Source organism: Solanum stenotomum, chromosome 7 (genome assembly GCF_019186545.1).
Source record: "Solanum stenotomum isolate F172 chromosome 7, ASM1918654v1, whole genome shotgun sequence".
NCBI classification, from domain to species: Eukaryota; Viridiplantae; Streptophyta; class Magnoliopsida; order Solanales; family Solanaceae; genus Solanum; species Solanum stenotomum.
Window position 1 is genome coordinate 14,571,768 of NC_064288.1, and position 27,814 is coordinate 14,599,581.

Here is a 27,814-nt window from a genome sequence, read left to right on the forward strand (position 1 = left end):
ACGTGCTTCTCCAAACTATATGGCACAACAAGTTGATATCAATGAGAAAATGCAATTTATCCTAATAGACTGGCTAATTGAGGTATAGTAATTGTTCCCTCTGCTAAGTTAATAGATTTGTTCAGAATATGAAAATTAATACTTGCTCATTCTGATCACCTGGTGCATCATAAGTTTGAGCTCAGGGAAGAGACTTTCCTGACCATTAGTTTGACAAGCCGATTCTTGGAGAAATAAGGTATTCTTAGAAAGAAGCTCAATCTTGTTGGTTTGGTTTCAATGCTATTAGCAGGAAAGTATATATGAGGAAGTTTATGTTCCACTAGTGGAGGAAGGATCTGATGTTGATTTTGGATAAAGCCTTTACAAGGAAAGGAGATTTTCGAAATGATAGATATATGTTCTCATAATAGTTTCAAATCGTATATTTTGCTCTACGTTTAGCATATAACTAAAGACACTCCTAATCCATATCAAGCAAGAAAGAATGGTGCTCAACACATGATTGTAGTTTAGTATATCAGTTCTAACTGCATATGTTTTTATGAAATTTTATCTTAAGGCTTCTCAATGAGATTAAAATATTAGTAGTTGTCTATGATGGATATACTCATAATTTAGATGTTGTGGATTCGGTATGCACTATACTTATTTTTGCACTTAACAAATGTATTACTGATCTACGTAGTTTTGCTAACTTTTACTCTTGGTTAGACATATTGAACTACTATCTTTTATGTTGGACGAGCATTTCTTTGTGGAATATGAAATGCTCAATTTTTTACCATACCACAACAATCTATACAACTCAAAACTATACTCTACGGCGTCCAGCAATTGAGCAAGATGTGTGAGGTGCATACAAGTTACTCAAAAGATAAATTTTTGTGAGTCTAAAAACTCTTCATTTGAGGAATCTTCCAACTCAACCTTTCTCTTCTTATTTTATTACTTATTTTTCTATCTTTATTTTTTAGGGAGAGTTCAAAATCAATTATAGACCAGTACCAGAAGGCAGCAACAAAAAAACTAATGTGGGTACATATAAAATACAACATATCAAAATTTGGTTATGCAACAAAGTGTGCACTTGCCCACTTTTTGGCGCAAACTCACAATAGAGGAAAGTTGTTAGCATTTTTCAAGCTTAAAGGAGAGGTGCAACTAAGAAATTACAGTAAATACTTATTGGAGATGTTGAAATTTTGTACTACTAGGACATACTGCGAGTATTAACCTTGCACTTGGAGTAGTATCCTGTCACAATCCGAGCCTATACCCTAGACGTGACCGGCACTCGAGAATCATTGCTGGCCCCCAAGCGGACCCTCATCATGGCTGACTACAAGAGGAATACTAACTCATACAACAAAGGCTTAAAACAAAATTAAATCTATTAAACTCAAATACTCAACTCATAAAGTCTGAAGAAAATACTCAATAGCAATACTTATAATTTGTAAAACAACACAAAAGAAAGTAAATACTGAGAGACAGCTCGACTCTGTCTATCTATGAAGCCTTTACCATTAAGAAAGGATGTCAAGACAAGACCTACGACATTTCAAAACTACTAACTAGAAGTATATGTGAAGTCCTACGGAATACAATGAGGTTCACCAAAAGCTAGCTGGAGTGTAGAGTGATCTCAACGAAGCTCATGTTGATGATCATGAACACATGTATCTGTATCATAAAAAGATGCAAGTCGAATGAAATCAGTACATTTGAATGTACGAGTATGTAATATATACGAAGCAAAATAATTGAACGAAAGGACTACAATAAATAAAAACTATACTCAAGTTGAATGTAAAGAAATAAAGGTTTAAATCAATTAAAGCTTTACAAAATACCTACTCATCTCAGAACTCAACATAATAAGTGATATATAAAAATATACTTTAACTCTATTGGGAGATTCTCTAACCGGCAACCATCACTATGAGCTACGTGATGATACAACATCTTATCCACACTGCCAGTACTGTCATATATCATGTCGAGATATAGAACCTCTCAACTAAGTGGATCCACTAAGATATAAAGATTCATCAAAGAAGTATGATCATGTGCCCATGTTAGCAAGACATGGTTTATGGGGCTATGAGTTGTCTGAACTCTCAAATAAGTTCCCTTATACTCTTGCTTAAATCTGTGTTAATCTCTTTCTGAAACTCCTCTTTACTTTCTCAAAACTCAGTTTAAAAAATTATGTTTTGTTTAAAATATTCTCAATAAGAACTCAATGAATATTCAGAAAATAGGGTTCATGCTAAAAAATAGACATGAACAGGAGGATTTAATAAAGGGATAATGTTGTTTTATACTAATATAGTTTCAAGTTGGTAATTAGAGTTAGAAGCTTCACAACTTCCTCCACTCACCTCCATGGGCGAATATAGTCTACTAGACTAGCCAAGAAAGAGAGACGTAGAATATATTCTAGGTCATTTGGAAGGGCTTCGTATAGTTTTGGGGTGCAACGTTGTGGTTGTTCCCTCTCCTTTAAGTCGAGTAACTTCGTGCCTATCCTTACCGAGAAAAATGAGTTTGAGTGCATCTACCATTCATATCTATTTTGATTTTTCCGAACAATAATTTGATCTGCCTCTTCTTCGATCAAGAATCCCCAACAAATCCTTGACTCCTTGAATACAATGGAATTTCACACTTGGCGAATCTTTCACTCTAGCTCCTCTAATCAACTCAAGAATCTCAATGAAAGATATAGCAACTCAATAATAAGGAAATGTAATTCAATAATTAGTAACTCAAGAACTCAAAACACAATATCAACTCATATCAAGAATACTAAAATCTAAGGATAGAACCCTAGATTACTCTTTTACTTATTTGAAAGTAGATGTAGGGCATGAGGACGAACTATTCCAATACTATGATAACCTTACATACCTGAAAGAATAAAGCTCTTGAAATGGTTTGAAGAAAAACTTGATTGGAAGACTTGAAACCCTAGCTTTTGTCTCTTTTGCGGTTTTCATGGAGATGAAGGGTGGAGAAGAACCTTGGATTGAAAACGTTAGGACTCTTAAGGAGAATCTTTAACTTGGAGCCTTTAGATCTTGAGAAATTGGAGAAATCCCTTTCTTGGAGTTCTTGGTCTTTGGAAGATGGATAATTAGGGATTTTGAGAGTTATTATACACATAATGATGTTATTAGTTGTAATATGGACTTAGGGAAGTTGTTTTAGCGTAAAAGGTCAATAATACCCTTTTATGAACATAAGAAAATCATAAAAATCAAAGAAAATGACCTTTTTAATGAATTTTGTCGGCCAAATTGGTGATCTAGAGGTCTCCTCGCCAAAAATACTCAACGGATCTCCCAAATGGATAGAATCTTAAGGTTTTTGATACAATTCGGTGATTCTCCAACCCATTCGGCAGATCACCGATTTAGCAGGTGAGTTTGCCCAATTTTCTACCCCGAGGATGTTCTAGTAAAACAACCATAACTCTTTACTCCGAACTCATAATAAGGAAAACTCAGTAGCGTCGGAAAGAAGACTCATAGGCTTTTATTTGATAGGTCATAAGTCACCTAATTAATTATATATGCTGTGAGATATAAGTGTTTGAAATTGACATTTATATGAACTCATGCGAGAACTTAGCCAATAGGAATGCTTTGAACTTGACTTGGTGTTTGAGGTCTCTTATTACCCTATATCACTTTAGAAACTCTTGCTACACTTGGTAAAGGAATATTTAACACATGACCAAGTAAAAAAGTAACCCGGTTCAAGCTCATATACTAACGACAAACGATTCAAATTTTAAGACTAGAGTTGCAAGGCACTACAAAATAATTTGGGTCTTAGCTTAGAAATTTTTTGGTGTGTTACATTATCTCTCCCTTGAGATCATTTGTCCTCGAATGACGGTGAAACTCAGCATAGAAAGGAATGGAGTTACTCTTACTATCTTTCTAACTTCTGAACTTGCCTCTTAATATAGGCAGAACTAATTCATACTAAGAGTTTTGAAACTAGACTAGAGTACGCTTGTCACGAATGCTCATATAAGATTACAAGATTATAGGTTATGACATGAACTTTCTAAGTATCACAATAGGAGAATCAACTCTCTCCCATCTATCATCGCACAACTGCTATCAACAATATGATTCTCAAAACTAAAAAAACAAGATCACTGAAAGATCTTAGAGCGAAAGATCATCAGCACGATTCACTCAAGAAATCAGATTTAAGAATATGCATGAAATAACATTATGTTTCTAGCCATTAAGAGTAAATCACGAATTTTTTAGACTGAGCATACTGTGAGACATGAATGCTTATTTGAATAGGTTTATATCATGAAGCTGATATCTATAACTTTATGGAGTAAGATTGAGATCAATGGGCTAAAGTCTTTCCCCCTCATTCTGGGAACTGAACATAGATGTGGATTTGTATGAAGTGTATGAGCATATGTTATGGACATAAGGCTGATATTAGGGACATCAACCAGATGTTATAATGACTGAACTTTGAGGAATATGCTAGAGTAAGAATGGAATGATATGTCACTATAAATCTTTATGAACACATCACAATCTGATTCTTAACTATTGACTTGGTTTTTTATCTTATCATCTCCCCCTTAGGTCAGAAGCTGACACTTTAAAGCTATGGATCTATTCCCTCCTCTCTACACTAGTCTATATTTGATTTACTCTAATACTCGAAAAATGCTAATCTCATGGCTACTAAACTCTCCATGCGTAGGCACTAAGATTCCTTCTAGGACTTCTTTCTAACAACTTCTTCCCTTAACGTCTTCCTGCTTCTATATAAGTCTTTCTATAATCGTTACCATCATTGGCTTATAAATCCGCTTAATCTAACCGTTATTGGTTTGACTTCTTCTTCTTAGCCTAAAAATACTGTCCTTTAAATTTCATATCTACCTAATTGGAGGAAACTTGATATTTAAGAGGCTCATCATTGGCAAGGCTATACTAAATCTCTTCTACCAAACTCTTAAGGGTAATAATAATGCTTAGATCAGCCTACCAATCAGTGACAGCTCAACTATATTATCTAGGCACACATGAAAAATCATAAACTTAATTGGAACCTTGTCTAACTACATACAATCTGGGGTACACCTCTTAATGCTCTTGCTAATTTAATGACTTAGCCACACTTCATTACTCTCATCTAAGAATTATATTACCACACTCGTACCACTCACATTTATCGAAAAGTAGCATCTTAATTCCTCAACTAAATTATGTCAAACCTACAAGATCAAATCTCCAAACTAACATCATTACCCTCACGTGGCCATCCTTCTTATCACGACACCCATTTCAAAATTCAAGCTTAGTGTCTAGTACTAAACATGAATATCAATATTGTTGCTCGTATACTATACTAACTTATAAATATTAGATAAAATTCAGAAACACTGGTCTACTAAGACCTTATGACAAGTAGTCAATTTTTATCTCCTAATCTACCTATTTACATATTACCGTCACATTCCCTTTTACAACTTAAGCACTATTTACCCCTCATTATGCATCATTGTCTAATTAGTTCTATAACCCTCTGAATATCATGCTTTTTCCTTTCAAAATCATAAGTCTTTCTTTGATCTATCACCTCATGAATACTCTGCTCTTTTATTTAACACTTATACTTGGCCTTCACTAACTAGTAACTATTACACTGCCTTCTATCATGAAATCCACAAAAAATTACCAATCCTTAGTCCATACATAAGGGAAAACTCCTCATTAAAGACTTACTAGGTAATTGACTGCAACTATACACTTTACTCAAAAACTATCCCCATTTCTTAGGTTAATACACCTCTAAATGCATACTTCTAACTCTGAGCAATTCTACTACTATTGATTATAACATCGTAACTATTACTATCTTTTCGAGTGAAAATACTATCCAAGCTCTAAAACATACTTTTCTCTTAAAGGGTATCACCTTAACACAAGGCATAGAGAAGAGAGTCTAGGAGTACATCTTGCTTTTAGTTCGAAATATTGATTCATCTGAAAAAAGTGCATTTTTTTAATCAATACACTTAATGCACACTAATTGGCTTCTCACAAGCCATGTGATATCCCTTTACTTTCTGAAGACTTTTGTTGAGGGTAACTCATCGATAAGACTTTGGGCTTTGCTTTTCAACCACCTTCAGTATGAGGGGTAGTCGAATGGAATTGAGAAACACCGGAGTTTGAATAAGTTTCTTATGGCACAGTCTATTGAACGATTTAGAGTGAAAGACGGGAAACTTTTCTTAAATGTCAGTAGTCCCTCATTTATAGAAGTGGGGCACTCACAACCATAAATAAGATCCTACTGACATGGCTTCATCGACACCCTAGGACACTTGAATTATGTGATTTGATGCCAAGTTTATCATGACCCAAGCCTATACCTTGGATTTGGCCGGCACTCGAGAACCGGTGCTAGTCCCAAAGTGAACCGTCATCCCAGCTTAATACAAGAAGAAAACTAACTAGGTAAGAAGAGGCTTAAAACATAATTAAATCCGTTAAACTCAAGCATTCAACTCATAAAGTCTGGAAAATACTCAATAGCAATACTTATAGTTTGTAAAACAACTCAAAAGAAATTAAATAATGAGAGACACCAACTTTGTCTGTCTATGAAACTCTACCATTAAGGAATGATGTCAGGACAAGACCCTCGACATTTCAAAACTACTAACAAGAAAGTAAATGTGAAGTCCTTCAGAATACAAGGAGGCTCACCAAAAGCTAGTTGGAGTGCAGACGAAGCGCCTGTTGATGATCATGAACATATGTATCTGCATAATAAAAAGATGCAATTCAAATAACATCAGTACATTTGAATGTACGAGTATGTAATATGGTTGACGTGAAATAACTGAATGAAAGGACTGCAATAGATAAAAAAAAATATACTCAAGCTGAATGTAAAGAAATAAAGGAGTTAAATCCTTTAAAGCTTTACAAAATACTTACTCATCTTTGAACCCAATATAATAAGTGATATATAAAAATAAACTGTAACTCTATTGAGAGATTCTCTAACCGACAACTATCACTACGATCTATGTGATGATACAACGCGTGTCCACGCCGCAAGAACTGTCTTATATCGTGCCGGGATATAGAACCTATCAACTAAGTGGATCCACTAAGCAATAAGGATTCATCTAAACAGTATGATCCTTTATCAGTGTTGGCAACACATGGTTTATGGGGGTTGTTAGTTGTCAGAACTCTCCACATATCGATGCTCAAAAATATTCCAAATAATATATACTCTTGGTTAAATGTATAAAACATACTATTTCTTTGATTTGAGATACTTGCTCAAACTATCCTCTTAAAAGAGGTAATTTTTCTGAAATATCTCTGAAACTCATTGCTCATTTAGAAAACAAGGTTTCTCTTTGCTCAATGTAAAAATACATTATGGATTTAGAAAATTGCTCAGAATGGGCCTCTTTAAGAGGTAACTACCCTATACTCAATCTTTCTAAAAATTCTTTTACCTTTTCTCAAAATAATATTCTATTTCTTCAAGTTAAAAATAAACATTTGGGAAATACTTAGTTCCCTTATACACTTGCTTACATCTTGGTTAAGATCTTTCTCAAACCCCTTTTTACTTTCTCAAAACTCAATTTAAACAATTATATTTTATTTAAAAGATTCTCAATAAGAATTCAATGAATACTTAGAAAATAGGGTTCATGCTGAAAAATAGACATGAACAGTCAACTAAAGAATTTCAATGCAAAATATAGCAACTACTAAATAATCAGGAAAAAGAATTCAATAATCAATAAACTCAAGAACTCATAACTCAATATCAACTCATCTTAAGAATACTAAAATCTAAGGATAGAACCCTAGGTTACTGATTTACTTATTTGAAAATAGATGTATAATGTGAGGACGAACTAGTCCAACACTATGATAGTCTTACATACCTGAAAAAATAAAGCTCTTGAAGAGGTTTGAAGAAAAACTTGATTAGAAGACTTGAAACCCCAATTTTTGTCTCTCTTATGGGTTTCTTGGAGATGAAGGGTGGAGAAGAACCTTGGATTGAAAACCTTAGGATTCTTAAATAGAATCATGAACATCGAGCCTTTAGATCTTGAGATATTAGGGAAATCCTTTTCTTGGAGTTCTTGATCTTTGGAAGATTGAGAATTAGGAATTTTGAGAGTTATTATACGTATAATGATGTTAGTAGGTTGTAAGATGGACTTAGGGAAGTTGATTTACGTAAAAGGTTAATAATATCCTTCTAGGAACATAAGAAAATCATAAAATCAAAGAAAATGACCTTTTAATGAATTTTGTCGGCCAAATTGGCAATCTATAGGTATCCTCATCAAAAATACTCAGCGGATCTCCTATTGGGACTTTAGATCGCCCAAATGGACAGAATCTTAGGGTTTTCGAGAAAATTTGGTGAGCTAATTTGTCGATTCGCCAACCCATTCGGCGGATCACCGATTGAGCAGGTGAGTTCACCCAATTTCCCAGCCCGGGTATGTTCCAATAAAACAACCGTATCTTTTTTACTCTGAACTTAGAATAAGGAAACTTCGGTGGCATTGGAAAGAAGACTCCTATGCCTTTAATTTGATAGTTTATAAGCCACTTTTTTCATTATTTGCTCAGAGATATGAGTGTTTGAAGTTAACTTTTATATGAACTCATGCGAGAACTTAGCCAATAGAAATGTTTTGAACTTGGCTTGGTGTTTGAGGTCTCATATGACCCTAGATCACTTTAGATACTCTTGCTACACTTGATAAATGACTTTATAACACATGACCAAGTAATAAAATAATTTGGTTCACGATCATATGCTTACGACGAATGATTCAAATTTTAAGAGAAGAGTTGTGAGGCGCTACAATATAATTCGAGTGTTCGCTTAGAAATTTTCAGGATGTTACAATATCTTCTCCTTGGGACCATTCGTCCTTGAATGACGCTTCAACTGAGCATGGAAAAGAATGGAGTTACACTTACTATCTTTTCGACTTCTAAACTTGCCTACTAAGATAGGCAGAACTAATTCATACTAAGAGTTTTGAAACTAGATTAGAGCACTCTTAACATGAACGCTCACATAAGATTTCACGATTGTAGATCATGGCAAGAACTTTCTAAGAATCACAATAGGAGCATCAATTCTCTCCCATCTATCATAACACAATTGCTATCAACAATATGACTCTCAAAGCTAAAGAAAGATCACTGAAGGATCTCAAAGTGAAAGATCATCAACACGATTCAATCAAGAAATCTGATATAAGAATATGCATGAAATAGTATTATGTCACTAGCCATTAAGAGTAAATCAAAAAAAATTGAGACTGAGCATACTGTGAGACATAAATGCTTATTTGAAAAGGTTCATATCATGAAGTTGATATCTATAACTTTATGGGGTAATATTGAGATCAATGGGATGAAGTTTTTGCCCCTCATTCTAGGAACTGAACATAGATGTGGATATGTTTGATCTTTATGAGCATAGGTCATGGACATAAGGCTGATATTAGGGAAATCAACCAGATGTTATAACAACTGAAATTTGAGGAATATGCTAAAGTATGAATGGTTTGATATAACACTATAAATCTTTTTGAACACACCACTATTTGATTCTTAACAATTGACTTAGTTTTTCATCTTATCATTTCCCCCTTTGGTCTGAAGCTGACACTTTAAAGCTATGGATCTATTCCATCTTCTCTAAACTAGTCTATATTTGCTTTACTCTAATATTCAAAAAATGCTTATCTCATGGCTACTAAACTCTCCATGCACAGGCACTAAAATTCCTAGTAGGACTTCTTTCAAAAAGTTTCTTCTCTTAACGTCCTCCTTCTTCTATAGAAGTCTTTCTATAATCGTTGCCAGCATTGGCTTATAAATCCTCTTAATCTAACTCTTATTGGTTTGGCTTCTCCTTCTTAGCCCAATAATATTGTCCTTTCAATTTCATATCTACCTAATTGGAGGAAACTTGAACTATATTTAATAGGCTCATCATTGACAAGGCTATATAAAATCTCTTCTACCAAACTCTTAAGGGTAATAACTAATGCTTACATCAGCCTACCCATCATTGACTACCCAACTATACTATCTAGGCACACATGAAAGATCATAAACTTAATTGGAACCTTGTCTTACTACATACGATCAGGGGTACACCTCTTAATGTTCTTGCTAATCTAATGACTTAGCCACACTTTATTGCGCTTATCTAAGAGTCATAATACCACACACTTGTACCACTTACATTTATCAAAAAGTAGCACCTTAATTCCTCAACTAAATTATGTCAAACCTACTAAATTAGATCTCCAAACTAACATCATTACCCTTATGTTGTCATCCTTCTTATCACGACACTCATCTCAACATTCAAGCTTAGTGTCTAGTACTAAACAGGAATATCAATATAATTTCTCTCGTACTATACTAACTTATAACTACAAGATAAAATTAAGAAATACTGACCCACTAAGACATCATGACAAGTAGTCAATATTAATCTCCAGCCTACATATTTACATATTACCGTCACATTGCCTTTCACAACTTAATTACTATTTACTATTGACTATATATCATTGCCTAATTAGTTCTATAAACCTCTGAATATCATGGGTTCTCCCTTCAAAATCATAAGTCTATCATAGATCTATCACCTCATGAATACTCTACTCTATTATTCAACACTTATACTTGGCCTTTATTAACACAATGTTACATTGACATAAACTCCATTCTAGTTAAATTATACTCTAACTCATCCTAACTAGTAACTATTACACTGCCTTCTATCATGAAATCCACACAAAATTACCAGTCCTTAGCCCACACATAAGGGAAAATTCCTCATTAATGCCTTACTAGGTACATGACTGCAACTATACACTTTACTCAATAACTATCCCCATTTATTAGGTTACTACACCTCTAAATGCATGTTTCTAACTCTGGGCACTTCTAGTACTATTGCTTATAACATTATAACTCATACTATCTTTTCAGGTGAGAATACTATCCAAGCTCTAAAACATACTTTTCTCTTAAAGGGTATCACCTGAAACAAGGCTTAGAGAAGAGAGTCTAGGAGTATATCTTGCCTTTAGCTCGAACACTCGATTCATCTGAAGAAAGGTGCATTATTTTTTAATCAATACACTTAGTGCACACTAATTGGCTTCTCACAAGACCTGTGTAATCTCTTTACATTCTGAAGACTTTTGTTGAGATTAAGTCATCAATAAGAATTTGGGATTTGCTTTTTAACCACCTTCAATATGAGGGGTATTCAAATGGATTTGATAAACGTAGGTGTTTGAATAAGTTCCTTATGGCACAGTTCTATTGCACAATTTAGAGTAAGAAAGAAAATAAACTTTTATTAAATGTCTGTAGTCCCACATTTATAGAAGTGGGGCATTCACAACCATAAATAAGATCTTACTCATATGGCTTCATAGACACCCTAGGACACTTGAACTCTGTGCTCTGATACCAAGTTTGTCACGACCCGAGCCTATATAATGGATGTTGGCCGGCACTCGAGAACCATTGCTAGTCCCAAAGTGAACCCTCATCCCGACATACTACAAGCAGGAACTAACTCAGGTAAGAAGAGGCTTAAAACAAAATTAAATTCGTAAAACTCAAATACTCAACTCATAAAGTCTGGAAAATACACAATAACAATACTTATAGTTTGTAAAACAACTCAAAAGAAAGTAATTACAGAGAGATACCTCGACTCTGTCTATCTATGAAGACTCTACCATTAAGGAAGGATGTCGGGACAAGACCCAAGACATTTCAAAACTACTAACTAGAAAGTAAATATGAAGTCCTCCAATATACAAGGAGGCTCACCAAAAGCTTGTTGGAGTTTAGGGTGATCTCAACGAAGTGCATGTTGATGATCATGAACACATGTATATGCATCATAAAAAGATATAGGTCAAATGACATATGTACATTTGAATGTACGAGTATGTATTATAGCTGAAGCGAAATAACTGAATAAAAGGACTATAATAGATAAAAACTATACTCAAGTTGAATGTAAAGAAATAAAATAGTTAAATCATTTGAATTTCTACAAAATACTTACTCATCTATGAACTCAACATAATAAGTGATATATAAAAATATACTTTAATTGTATTTGGGAGATTCTCTGACCGACAACCATCACTATAAGCTACGTGATCATGCATCGTCTTGTCCACGATGTCAGAACTATCTTATATCCTGCTGGAATATAGAACCTCTCAACTAAGTGGATCCACTAACCAATAAGGATTCATCTAAAAAGTATGATCATGTACCATGTTGGCAAGACATGGTTTATGGGGGCTGTGAGTTTTCTGAACTCTCTCTCATATCGGTGCTCAATACTACTCCCAATAATATATACTCTTGCTCAAATGTATAAAACATACTCTTTCTCTGCTTTGAGATAATTGCCCAAACTATTGTCTTAAACGAGGTAATTGCTCTGAAATATTTCTGAAACTCATTGCTCATTTAGAAACAATGTTTCTCTTTGCTCAATGTAAAAATACATTCTGGTTGAATTAATTACTCAAAATGGACCTCTTTAAGAGGTAAATGCTCAACACTCAATTATTCTGAAAACTCTTTTAACTTTTCTCAAAATAATATTCTCTTTCTTCATGTAAAAATGAAACATTTGGAAATATTTAGTTCCTTTGTACTATTGCTTAAATCTTTGTTAAGTTCTTTCTGAAACTCCTCTTTACTTTCTCAAAACTTGGTTTAAACAATTATGTTTTGTTCAAAAGATTCTCAATAAGAACTCAATGAATACTCAGAAAATAGGGTTCATGTTGAAAAATAGACATGAACAATCAACTCAACAATCTCAATGCAAGATATATCAACTCAATAATCAAGAAATAGAATTCAATAATCAGTAACTCAAGAACTCAAAACTCAATATCAACTCATCTCAAGAATACTAAAATCTAAGGATAGAACATATAGATTACTCTTTTACTTATTTGAAAGTAGATGCAGGGTGTGAGGATGAACTAGTCCAACACTATGATAGCCTTACATATCTAAAGAACGAAGCTCTTGAAGAGGTCTGAAGAAAAACTTGATTGGAAGACTTGAAACCCTAGCATTGTCTCTCTTACGTTTTTCTTGAAGATGACAGGTGGAGAAGAATCTTGGATTAAAAACCTTAGGATTCTTAAAGAGAATCTTGAACTTGGAGCCTTTAGATATTGGAAAATTAGAGAAATCCCTTTCTTGGAGTTCTTGATCTTTGGAAGAAGGAGAATTAGGGATTTTGAGAGTTATTATACGTATAATGATGTTATTAGGTTGTAAGATGGACTTAGGGAAGTTGTTTTTAGGGTAAAAGGTCACTATTACCCTTCTAAGAACATAAGAAATTCATAAAAGTCAAAGAAATTGACATTTTAATGAATTCTATCGGCCAAATTGACGATCTAGAGGTCTCCTCGTCAAAAATACTCGGCGAATCCCCTATTGGGACTTTAGATCGTCCAAATGGACAGAAGCTTAAGGTTTTTGAGACAATTCAGTGAGCTAATTCGGTGATTCGCCAACTCAATTGGCGTATCACCGATTGACCAGGTGAGTTTGCCCAATTTCCCAGCTTGGGTATGTTCCAGTAAAATACCCATAACTTTTTACTCCGAACTCAGAATAAGGCAAACTCGATGGCGTTGGAAAGAAGACTCCTAGGTATTTAATTTGATAGGTCATAAGCCACCTATCTATCTATCTATCAATATATATATATAAAGCTGAATCTAGAATCGCTGATGTGGCACCCTCAAATGGCCAACATTTGCAATTATCTATTTTTTCCTTTTTTTTTGAATTATTTCTGAATTTTTCCTTAAAAAATAAGTACATAAATGAGTATTGAATAATAGATGAAACTGCCATTTTAAATGAATTAAAACTAACAATTATGATTAATTATTATTGGCGTTGTCCGTTTCTATTCCTAACATTAATGTTAATTTCTCTTCTCATGTCTTTTGATATTCCAAGTATGGAAGAGTATCCATATAAATTTGAGCACAATTGGATATACATTTTTCATAATCATCCATTTTTCAGTATATTTTTCAAAAAGAGTTGAGTGAATATTAATGCTATAATTTCTTCTAATATTATTTTTTTGGTTGCAGATTTATTCTTCAATACCTTTGTCACTCTCACAAATAATTCTCATGGTAATCAAATATATATTTTATGTGTTTTTGATTTAAAGTTTATATGAATTGCTTGAGTGAATATTATTACTATAATTTCTTCTAATATTATTTTTTTTGATTGCAGATTTATCCTTCAATACTTTTGTCACTCTCACAAATAATTCTCATGGTAAGCAAATATATATATTTTATGTGTTTCTGATTTAAAGTTTATATGAAATTCTCAAAATTTCAATAGTCACTTTCTTAATATATCCAGTAAGCGTTTATGTTATAATAGTTACTTCACCCTCTTTATTTTTGACAAAAACACTTTTTTATCGAGTTCATTTTTCTTTTTATGAGTGCTTGACAATCTCCATTTTTCTTTACTATCTTTTTATTTATATGTTGATCAAGTTTATCTACATATCATTCTTTTGTATTTTTGTTACTCGTTATTTTCTCTTTTGTGGGAAAGCAATGATAATGTGAATTTTCTCAAAAATACAAAATTGAACTTTAAAAATATTTTATAATCATTGTATGATATTGTTCTAAATATTTGTTCTTTTCTCATATTTTCATATTATTTGGTTTATAAAAGTGGTCATCTTTGCTTTTAGAAAGCTAATGAGGAGTTGCCTACAATTTTTGAAATGCTAAGAGGTTTATTTCATCAAGTTCCTATAGTCAAACTTAAAGATTTTTAAAATATTTGTTTTCTTTATTTTGTAGTAATAATCGAAACTTTATATTTTACAGTCAATTTTAATATTTTTTTGGACACCCCCTTTCCCAATTTTTTAGTTATGATTTTTTTTCCCCTTTTTATTTTTAATAAAAAATTTGTTTTTTTTTTTTTTTTTGTATATTTTAGTTTATAAGGTTCTCAAATTGTGTCAAATGAAAGGCTTTGAGCAATTGATAATTCCATCATATGTTTGAAAAAGGTATAATTTTATATGGAAAGAGATGAAGTGTTTTTATTTAGTGTTATATTATTATTATTATTATTATTATTATTATTATTATTATTATTATTTGCTAATAATTTAATATATTTGTTAAATAGTCCGATCCAAAGATTTCATAGACGCATTCAGTACCATTTGGTTTTTTTACTTTCTACAGATCAACTAAGTAATAATATTTTCATATGTGCTAAAAATATATAATTTGAGTTATACTAACTTTTTAATGTCTTATTACTATTCTTCAATGGCGTATGTTTTAATAATGTAATTAAAACGAATTTATCATTGAAAATAGTTTTTTTCTTGGACGTTAAAGGTACATTTTAGGCTATGACCATATTAGGAGCTAGGAAGGATTTACCAAAAGAACTATTTACGGTTGGTGCTTCCCATAAAAAGAAAAAGAAAAAGAAAAAGAAAGTGAAAGTATTTTAAAATAGTTCGATCATAATGAATGCATTCGTCTAAAATATTTGTTACTATAATTTCTAATCAATTTAATCGTATCTAGAGTTGTCATAGGAGCAGTAAAAATCTTAAGGTGTTTCCATGGTTCCATCTACAAATTATTGTTATAAGTTTCGATTGACGATCTTTTAAATTGTATGTTCACGCTTATGATTGTTAATACATTTACTTTCATTTTAGATTAAATGGAATAGAGTTAATTGTAAATTCAACTAATCTTTTTATTACCGCGCGAAGCGCGGACATATTCCCTGGTTTCATTATATGCTAAGAGATATAAGTGTTTGAAGTTGACCTTTTGATGAACTCATGCGAGAACTTAGCCAATATGAATGCTTTGAACTTGGAATGGTGTTTGAGGTCCCTTATGACCCTAGATCACTTTAGATACTTTTGTTACACTTGGTAAAGGACTTTATAACACATGACCAAGTAAAAAAATAACTCGGTTCAAACTCATTAACTTACGACGAACGATTCAAATTTTAAGAGTAGAGTTGCGAGGCGCTACAAAATAATTCGGGTCTTAGCTTAGAAATTTTCGGGGTGTTACTTGTCGATTGATATATTTGAAGAGTCCGAGAAATATTTTTACCTATTGCTAATATTATTAATAGATCTTTACCTAGGAGTCGAAGTAGGACTAAACCAAACTAAAAAACACAAACAAAAACAAACCTCATCGAATAAAGTAGTACAACCAAATTCAAATACCCACAAACCACACAAGAAATGAGACCTTTTTGTACTGGAAAGTATTAGAAATAAAAGCAATTAAAAGTTAACAAAGTTTATGAGGATTTTGAAATAAAAAATAAGAACACAATAGTCAAAGAGACAAAATCATGAAATAATTATACACAAGAATTCACCAAACTTTCTGAAAAGAGATTAAATCGCAAAAAGAAAACTCAAGAACAACCTTCTCAATGAAACAACAAGGAAGAAAACCTAGCTTAAGTTTTGGAGAAAACTAAAGAAGTGCACTTAAATTTGTGAAAAAAGAAAATAAATTGGGGAACTTCTATAATTTTTTGGCGGAAACAAAAAGACCGCGATATTTTGGCGGAAAACTGATTTTTATTTTATTTTAGACCACAATAGCATAAGTTGTTATTAAATTAAGTGCATTAGCAACAAAAAAATATTATTGCCAAATTTTTTCTAAGATAACAACAAATTAATTAAATTGTTGTCATTTATTAAAATTGGGCAACAATATGCAAAAACGTTGTTGCAATTTTATTATATTTGGAATTTATTTTATTAATTATAATAATAAATAATAAACTACAGTAACAATACTAAAATATTTGGCAACAACAAAAATATTGTGATGAAAAATTAAAAGATAAACCAATAATTAAATCAAGTGACTATTTATTAATATAACCCAACGGTAATATAGTTATTGCTAAAAAGTTGTTGCTAATTCCATATTTTCTTGTAGTGTGCATATGACCTAGTAAGTGGTCTCAAATTCTGGTAGGATAGTGGGTCTCTTAATAAAATATCGAGAGAAGTGTTGAAAACACTCTTAAACTTGACGAGAATTTATCAGGGGTATATTTCACTTATGTTGCAAAATCAGGGATATATTTAATATCAGTTAATTAAATAAAAGAGTATTTTTAAGGCTGTTAATAGTTCAGAGATAAAACTAATAATTCGCATCAAATTTATGAGTGTTTTCAATACTAAAAATAAAATAATGATAGAGAACAAATCAAACACGAAGGACAAGTATACAATATTAGACGATGTTTCTTGATGCCTTCTGCAGTGACATCGACAGCCATTTTTTGTTTTACATGACTAGATATAGGGCCAAAAAATAGGATAATAAATAATAAAATAAAGGTGGCTTTATATGTGTATGTATAAATTTAATAAGCCTTAATGCTATAAGAGAGAGACAGGCAATGAAATGCACGTAAACTTACCAACAAATACAGCTCTTTATAACACAATGAAACAATTGTATATACATTTTTTCAGTTGTCTTTCCCCATTTCCAGTAACACTGTCTGCATTTCCTTTTGCTAAGCACCACAATTTAATCAAGTAAATTGGCTTAGTGTTCTGTGTGGTCCATGCCTTGTCAAGAACTAACCATAACATGAAGCAACCAAATTATAGCTTTTAATAATGATAATATTATAGCTATTAATTAATAAGTGCATGTGATCTAGTGATCAACAAATATGATATATACCATGAGTTATTGAGTTAAAGTTTCAATTTTAACTAGATAAAATACTTTAATGCTTTATTTGGTGAATATATTAGTAAAAATAATGCATGCATTATTTTTGTGTATTAGTAATATCTAGCTTGGTACTTTTTTTTTAATCTTATGTATAACTAATGCTTGCATTAGTTACACACTTTATTGTGTATTAAGGTGTGTATTACTAATATCATAAATTTTTAGGTATTAGTAATGCAAGAAGATTTAATGCATGCAGTAGCATGATTAAAGATCAATTACCCAAAAAAAAACCATTTTATATTTTTTCCACTATGATTGTGAAAGATATTGTTATGCAATGCATTCTATTTTTAATAAATATCAAACCAAACAATGCATAAAAAATAATCTATGTATAACTAATAAAAATATTACTAATATATTTTATTTAATATTATTTTTTATATACTCTATCAAACGATCCCTATAAATGTTGCTTATGTGCTAGTAGATACTCATGCAATAAAGTATACGCAAGATAATCCAAATGACATAGTTTTTTTTTTTTTTTTTCTGTTGCTATATAATAAAAGGACATCAACTAGTACATTTAGCATAGATAACAGAATCACGTACTGTGCATAGATACTAATTAAATCATTTAATAGAATGCTGTGCTGGAGGATTGAGGAAGACCATTTTTTTCAGCTTTTCTTTCAACTTTTTCTGGGTAATTTAATATGCAACAGCAAAATAGTATTTTCCCTCTCTCAATTTATGTGACATATTTTAGTTTTTGAGAATCAAACAATTTAAATTTAACTGAAAATTTGCTCATGTAATTTTCAAACTTTTTAAAATGAAATTTATAAGAATTAATGATCAAACATATACACTTATTTGAATTTCAAAATATTTAAAATGTGTCTGCATAAATTGAGACAAAGAAAGTAATAATTAATTATATTTGTAAGAGGAATAAATGAATTGGCTATTTAACATTATTTGGTTAGTCGAAAGATATGAGTATTTTAATAGAATTTGTCCGTATGTTGGATTTGGCTCCCCTCCATTACCGTTTTCCTCAATTTCATCAAGTACACATCTAGATGAGAGACATGTGTATTATTTAATTATTAAAGGTTAAGATTATATTGCATTAACTAGTATCATAACCATAATTAAGTGAATAAGTTTTGAAAAAAATCCTCTCTAAATTTAGTAAAAATAATTAATTCTTCTCAATTTTTGGTATCCATAGATTTATATCATTAATTTTACTTTATATTTTTATATTTAAATATTAAAATTATTGAACATGGTCTTAACAACGTTTAATTTGTTTAGCCTAACAGTAGTCTTACATATTTTGCCTTTTTCTTTTATTTTTCTTTTTAAAAAAAGAATATTTTGATTTTGGATACTTTCACATTTGTAGTTCTAACGCATTTTTTACTTCCCATTTTTATTATATGATCTCTATCATCAATGATAATTCTTTCTCTTATTTTTTAAATTTCTCAACATAATATTTCTAAGAATAAATTTGCTAGCACAGTAAGCGATTAAATAATGTACAATATTAATATTTAAATATAGAAATATAAAATGAAATCAAAGGGTTCTAAGATTTGTAGGAATATTTTTCTTATCAAAGTTAAGAAATTATTTTTTCAATACTTATTCACTTGACTATGATTATGATACTAGTTAATGTAATATAATCATGATCTTTAACAATTAAATAGTACACATGTCTTTCATCCAGATGCGTACTTGATGAAATGGAGGGAAAGGGTAATGGAGGAGAGCCAAATCCGTGTCTGTTTGCTAAATACCGTATGTTGCTTAAAAACCATGGGCGTCGATTAATAATGTCACAATTAAAAAACAATTACAATAAAATACTAACGTTTATCTTTTGTACGAGATGGAGTAATTTTTTCCACAAGTTGCCTTAGAAGATGATTAGAGACAATTATTACTCCTAATAAGTCGAACGAAAATACCTAATAATATAAATCTTATAAAATATTATATTTATTCATTCCAATTTATGTAATGTAATTTAGATATTGAATTAAACAAAGAAAATAATTTAAAATTTATGACATAAAATAAGTCATAAATATTAATGTGGTCATAAGGTTGTAAATAATGATGCCGAATACTATTTGCTGGGGCGCACGAGTTGGAAAGCAGCACAAGGCAAATACCTTTTCTGAGAAAGTGGAGTCCGCAGTAGCTGAAATCCAATAAAGCCCAAAAGGGAAGCTTAATGAGATTATCACATGCCTAGTGTGCCCGTAGCCGCTTAGAGGGTGGCTATTTAAGACATAATAAAAAAATGAGTTTAACGGGTAAAAAATTTAAATATACAATTTAAGCATCTAAATAACTTCTATATAACAATACTTTGACTTTACACCAACATAGCAATAGAATCTTTATAAAATAAAATAAAATAAAAATAAATTTTAAAAAATGGTAAAAAAGAAGAAGAAGCAACGCATGATTCAATATTAAATAAGATATTAATTCCTTAATTTACTCCAATTCAGTTATCTTCCACAAATATTCATTACTTAATATTTCTCTCTCATATCTCAAAACAACGTATTGTAACCAAAAATAAAGTCTTTATCTCCTGTTTAAGGTCGTTTCAATGGTTGAAAGCAAGAACGTGTCTGTTTTAATTCAGCACGACAAATATGAGATATCACCGGTATGCATCATTTTTTTTTAAATTACTTCCGATTTATTTTTGTAAGATTATATAGTTTAAATTTTCAAAAATAAATAAATAAATGTTTCAGTGGCTGAAAAATCTCTTTTTAAGGCTTTTTTGTTGTGCTTAATCATGAAAATTTTATTATTTGTAAATTGATTTTGATGAATCATTCATGGCACTAATGTTATTTGTATAATTGTTAAAACGAACATTTCGTATGGTTTGTAGATTATGGTATTATGAATTGTAGGATTGCAAATATAATCAAAACCAAGATTAATACCTAGTATAACTCAAATTCTATAAATTTACCACTGTTTAATGACAATATTAATATGGAAGTCAATGTTAAATGGTAATGTACTCACTTTTTAATTAATTTGGTTATCCAAAATAATTTGATAAAATTCTTGGTAAGATCATGGTGTAATATTGGTTTAAAATATGTATTATTTATCATATTAAATTATACACCATAATGTACACCATTCAAGTACACTATAATTAATGTGTAAATTTTTTTAAAAATAGATATTATATAATGGTATTATGCATTTAATTGATTATTTAATTAAATTTATTAAATAAATAAATTAGTTAATTTTGGTTAGTTTGTGGTGTAAATGTTTGGTGTATATCATACATTATATATTAGATTGAAATGTACACCAAATTGTAACCATAATGTATACCTGAATCATATAATCATATGCATTGTTGGATTGTAACATATAATCATGTTCAATTTTATCAATCTTCATAAATCAATGTTATATATGTAGTTGGTTATAAGTTGGTGTTCGAATTTCATTATAAGAATAATGAAGTGGACATCAATTTTTAACCATATTATACACCATTTCGTATATAACTTTTTTTTGGTGATGTAAAAAAAATATGATTGTGTATTTCAAATTTGATTGTTATAATGGTTGTTTAGTAGGTTTTTTAATATATATTTTTTAAATGTATTGTAGGAAGGTATGTGGATTTCAAGATTGAAGGAGTGATATGTGACGCAAATACCTTTTTTTTTTAAAAAAAATAATCAAATATCAAAACTTGTACCAAATATCCATATGAGGATTAGCATTGTTGAGTTAATTTTTTTTATATTTTTATAACACTTTTTTTTCATAATCTAATTGAATGTTATTAACGGATTTGAATTGTATTGGTTGTTTATTAAACATTTTTTTAAGAATCATATTTAATTATATGATGTAATTAGTTCAATTATTTATTTTGGTTTTCCTTGTGGTATTAAATGTCATTTGGAAAAAAAGGCACGAAATATCAACTAAATTGGTACATTATATGGGGTAGAATTCAATAATTGTTGGTATATTATATGGTACAATTTTGATATGAGGTAGAATTCAATAATTGTTGGTATATTATATAGTACAAATGTTAGTATTATTATATGGTACATTTTTTATATTATAAATTTTTAAAGTTATTCGTAAATAGTGTCATATACTTTTAGTGTAATTTCAAGTTCTATACCACAATGTATACCGTTTTAAGAATCAATTTATATACTAGTAAAATTGTATTTACAAATAAAAAAATTTATATTCTGTGGATAAGAAAAACAACATGTTTATACTATTCTATTTCATAATTTTACCATCATATATATACCAATTTTGCACTTAAATAATATCAAGAAAAACAAGAAGTTTATACCATTCTACATCATATATTTTTTTTATCATTATATTATTCTAAAAGTAAAAAAAGACGTAATTGAAGAGAAAGAAAAACTAAAATTAGAAGTGTAATTTTATTAAGTAAGAAAGAGAAAAAAAAGAGGCAAAAATAATGTAACCAATTATAGTTGTGATTGAAAATAAAAAAAAGTAAAAAGAATAAATTATGAAACACATAAAATCAGCCCACTAAGCTAAAAAATAGGTTAAAAAAATCGTATAAAGATATGTATATTTATTAAGTTGTCAGGTTTGTAATTAAAATGATAATATTGTAAATAAAAAGAGTAAATTAACATTATGTAAATTAAAGTCTTAAATTGAATATTCTAGTATTTTTTCCTAAAAAAATTATCAAAAATTAATATTTAGTTGTTTCATAATCAACTTCAAATTTATGAGATTAAAGCTGAGAATTTAAGAATGAAGTTATACACTTTAAACATACAAGTTTATAATCAGATTTGTCAAATCCTAATTTCAAATCTATATATTTGAAGTTATCATATTATATGTATAGTTTATATGTTTGAAATTATGATTTTTAGTCCACAATTTCAAACTTATAAATATGAACTCTGAAATTTGAATTGAATATTTAAAGTTGACATTCCATATCTAAAATTAGCAAACTCCTGCCTAGTAGAAGAATTGAATTGTAATAGTGTACTTGATAGTTAGTTATAGATATCCATTACTTTAAATTTTGAATTATGAAGATTCGGTATACAGTTTACTCTTCTAGGTATAGAGTTTGTTCTTGTAGGAGTTAACCACATCGATTGTTTCTGTATTTTGTATCTATAAAAGTGCCCCTTGCTCTTTTATTATTTGAATAAGATCGATACTTTATATTTTACCACATTCATCATGATATCAGAGCATTAGTAAACAATAACAAAATAATGATAGAGAACAATAATCAAGCAGCCAATTCCCCATACACGCTGCAACCAATTGATAATCCTATAGTGTCTCTGGTTACATGTTTGCTCACACAAGATAACTATTTGACATGACAGAGGTCCATAAGGAATACCTTGTTGGTTAAGTCAAAGTTAGGTTTTGTTGATGGTAGTCTTCCACGACCTACAACAAGCTCTACAAACAAAGTTACCTGAATTAAGGAAAATTCATGATAATAGCTTGAATTTTTAACTCTTTTCATCCCTCTCTTCATAGTAGTGTTGCCTTTTTTTTTTTTGATACAATAGGTGAACTATGAAAAAAATTAAAGGAGAGATTATCACAAGGGAATGCTCCACCGAGTTCACCAGTTAAAGCTAGAGATCATGAATACACAACAACATGATTAAACAATGAGTGTTTACTACATCAATTGAAGGGATTGTGGGATGAGTAGGGATCGTGTTATCAATTACCAAATTACAGTTGTGGTGCCATTGAGGATTATGCAACAAAAAGGGTAAAAGAGAAGGTTAATCAATTTCTTATAGGATTGAATGACAAATTTAATGTTATTCGATCTCAGATCTTAAATACTGAATCATTACCAACTCTAGCCCGTGTGTATAGATTAGTTTTGTAACACCCCGTATCCAAAAACAGACTAACCAGTAGATTTCCAGAAGTTGTTGGTGCCCTCGACAGGCACCACCCACGGATCGTAGGATGACCTGCAGCCCTCCCCAGAAGCAGTCCAGAAATCCAGCTAAGGGTCCACCCACGCCGCGACCTACGTATGAACCGTAGGGCAGGCCACGGTCCTTGGTCCAGGGCAGTGGGTCAGCCCCCAACTTTCAGTCTCAGAACTTCCTAGAAAATTCAACTAAGGGTCAACCTATGCTAGGAACTATGGACCGTAGGTCAGACCACGGTCCGTGGTCCACGATCGTAGGTCAGACCCCAGATTTCAACCCCAGAACCCCGTCGACGGTTGACCAGCACGGACCTTGGGTCAGTCCACGGACCGTCGGTCAGTTCCGTCAGTGGCCCCAACAGCTTTTAAGTCAGGGGTCGTTTGGTCTTTTCCATATGCGTTGGACCCCTAAACTACGTAGTTTAAATCCTAAACTACGTAGTTTTGATTAGTTTTAGCCTAGTAAACTAATTAGAACCTAACCTAATCAAGAATTCATCAAACTTAGAGCAAATTAGAGAGAGAAGTTGACCAAGCCCTAGTTCAAGAACGCTGCAGGATTTCATCAGTTTCAGCCCCAAAAATCGAAAGATTTCTCCATGGAATTCGTCACCAGGTATGTGGAATTTCACTAGTGGGTTCCTTTCACCCATTAGGTCCCTAGTTTTCAGTTAGAATATTGATTTCCTTAATATTATCTAGACCTAAGGTTTCGTGAATGTTAGAAGTTGTTGGGTTTTAGCTGCTAGAATGATCCAAATGAGATTATCATATTGTTGCTTAGTTTCTTGCACGATACTCAGAACCCTAGCTATGTAGTTCTTTTAGTTCATGAATTACACATGCTAGGTTAGTTATTTCATATATACATGCTTCAGTTTACGAATGTCACATTATTAGTTATAATTGTTGCATTCTCAGAGTTTGCATGTCAGTAATTGAGCTATCCAGTACTTCACATTTCAGTTATAATATTGCTTATATACATTCTAATTGGGAGTAGCTTAATACCGAGTGGACTAGGGTCAGTCACTCTCAAGTCCCAGCACTACGTGCCCAGTAGGTTTATAAGTCCCCTATGTGGGCATTACATTTTAGTGATCACGCCAGTCATACCTCTATACCTCTGGCAGGGTATATTGGCTCTTCTCGATGGGGCATATACATCGGACTCCATATTTAGCTCATGTGGTTTTATGTTGATTATCAGTTACAATCATATTTCAGTCTCAGTATGTTATAAACTTGGCCATTGGATTCAGTTATGTCATGTTTAGTATATAATATCATGCTTATCTCTTATCATTGCTCAGATATATACTTGTTCAGTTATGTTTTTATTCACCTTTATTCTATCCTGCATGCTCAGTACCTTTCAAGTACTAACACATACTCTGCACTACATCTTCTCGTGATGTAGGTTCTGGTCCTCAGCTTCCAGATCACATATAGATCGGTTCCCTATCTTTAACTCAGCAGTATTCGTGATGAGTCCTCATTTTTCGAGCACGACAAACATGTTTCTTTCCTATTTTAGTCTTTAGTTTCAGTTTTGCTAGATTTAGCTGGGGCATGTCCCAGCACTTCTAGTCAGTTAGAGGCATATTTCAGACATAGTTAGTTTCAGCTTTAGTACTTGAGTTTGACTTTTCAGTTGTTGTTAAATTCTTAGTTTTCATATATTTAGATAGTTATGGGTATTCCCCATCATTTCATTTCGGTTTATCTTATGATTTAGCTTTCGTACAATCTTTTCTTACTTCAGTTTATTTAGTATGCTTATGATATGCTAGCAGGGTTAGCTTGGGGTCACTCATCATCCTAGGTCCCGTGTCCGCGTCCTTGGGGTAGCTTCGGGGCGTGAGAAACTTGGTATCAGAGCATTAGATTTAAGAGTCCTAGGATGTTTGAAAAGCCACACTAAGTAAAGTCATTTTCATGGGTGTGAAGTGCACCACATCTAATGAGAGGGAGGCTAGAAGTGTTTTAGGAAAACTTCATTTTCTTGTTACACTTATCGTGCGTAAGGTATGATCTGATTCCTCGTTTCTAACTCGACGTTATGCACTTTCAGATCATGCCTCCTCGTAGAGCTTACGAAAGGAATGTGAATTCCCACAATGCTAATGCAACTCCTCTAGTCCCAGATCAGGAAGTTTCGAATGCTGAGTTTCGGAACGCCATTCAGCTTTTGGCTTAGAGTGTGACCAACCAGAACAACCAACATGTTTTAGTTCCTGCAAATGCTGGTGGCTGATCAGTGGCGGCTAGGGTCCGTGATTTTGTTAGGATGAATCCGCCTGTATTTTTAGGGTCGTAGATTGGTGAGGATCCCCAAAACTTCATAGATGAGGTCAAAAAGATCCTTGGACTGATGCAGGTAACTATGAATGATAGCGTTGAGTTGGCATCTTACCAGCTTAAGGATGTGGATCACATTTGTTTCACTCAGTTGAAGGAAAACAGGGGTATGGATGCAGTTCCTATTACTTGGGAGTGTTTTAGTGAAGCTTTTCTGGACAGATTCTTCCCAAGAGAGTTGAGAGAGACAAGAGCTCAGGAATTCATGAATTTGAGGAAATGTTTGTGGAAGGATTTTCATCCATAGCTTCTCCATTGACTAAGTAAACCCAGAAAAAGGTTAAGTTTCAGTGGTAAGATGATTGTGAGAAGAGCTTCGCAGAACTAAAAACTAGGTTGACTACAACTCATGTTTTGACTCTACCAGAGGGTTCAAACAGTTATGTTATCTATTGTGATGCATCCAGAGTCGGCCTAGGTTGTGTGTTGATGCAGCGAGGTTAGGTTATAGCTTATGCTTCTAGACATCTTAAGGTGCATGAGAAGAACTATCTAACTCATGATGTTGAGCTTGCAGCAGTGGTGTTTGCACTTAAGATTTGGAGACATTACTTGTATGATGTTCACGTAGATGTGTTCACAGACTATAAGAGCCTTCAGTATGTGTTCAACTAGAAAGAGTTGAATCTTCGCCATAGGAGATGGCTCAAGTTCCTCAAAGATTATGATATGAATATGCTTTACCATCCTAGTAAGGCCAATGTAGTAGTTGATTCTCTTAGCAGACTATCTATTGGTAGTGTAGTACATGTTGAGGAAGAAAGAAATGGACTAGAAAAAGATGTTCACAGGCTTGCTCGCTTGGGAGTTCGCCTTATGAGCGTATCAGATGGTGGTGTAACAGTTCAGAATGGGTTAGAATCTTCATTGGCAACGGAGGTTAAGGAAAAGCAAGACAGTGATCCGATATTGCTTCAACTAAATGGTGCATTTCATCAGCGGAGAGTTGAGGTTTTCTCCTAAATGGGAGATGGTGTGCTTCGCTATCGGGGTCGATTATGTGTTCCTAAGGTGAGTGAGTTGAGATAGCAGATTTTTGTAGAAGCCCATAACTCCAGATATTCTATTCATCCAGGCGCCACTAAGATATACCATGATCTGCGGGAAGTCTTTTGGTGGAATGTAATGAAAAGTGATATAGCATATTTTGTGGCTAAGTGCCCTAATTGCCAGCAAGTGAAGGTAGAATATCAGAAACCAGGAGGTATGACTCAAGAGATGAACATTTCTACATGGAAGTGGGAAGTGATCAACATGGACTTTATTACAGGTTTAACCTCATACTCGCATACAACATGACTCCATTTGGGTGATAGTTGACAGAGTTACTAAGTCTGCGCACTTTTTGGCTGTTAAGACTACATATTCGGTGGAGGAATACACCAAGCTTTATATTAATGAAATAGTCAGGTTACATGGGGTTCCTTTGTCTATCATCTTAGATACAGGTCCTCAGTTTACTTCTCATCTCTAGAAGTCATTTCAGAAAGGTCTTGGTA

General features: G+C 32.1%; 2 protein-coding genes and 1 pseudogene across 3 annotated transcripts in view; all 3 read left to right on the forward strand.

Annotated features, from left to right (window-relative positions):
• The window catches only part of LOC125870580 (peptidyl-prolyl cis-trans isomerase FKBP15-1-like), a 1,082,853-nt gene that overhangs the window by 389,198 nt on the left and 665,841 nt on the right, over positions 1–27,814 (forward strand). The window lies entirely within an intron of this gene.
• The window catches only part of LOC125870566 (U-box domain-containing protein 9), an 841,044-nt gene that overhangs the window by 375,950 nt on the left and 437,280 nt on the right, over positions 1–27,814 (forward strand). The window lies entirely within an intron of this gene.
• Positions 2–26,154, forward strand: LOC125869672 (G2/mitotic-specific cyclin-1-like; annotated as a pseudogene).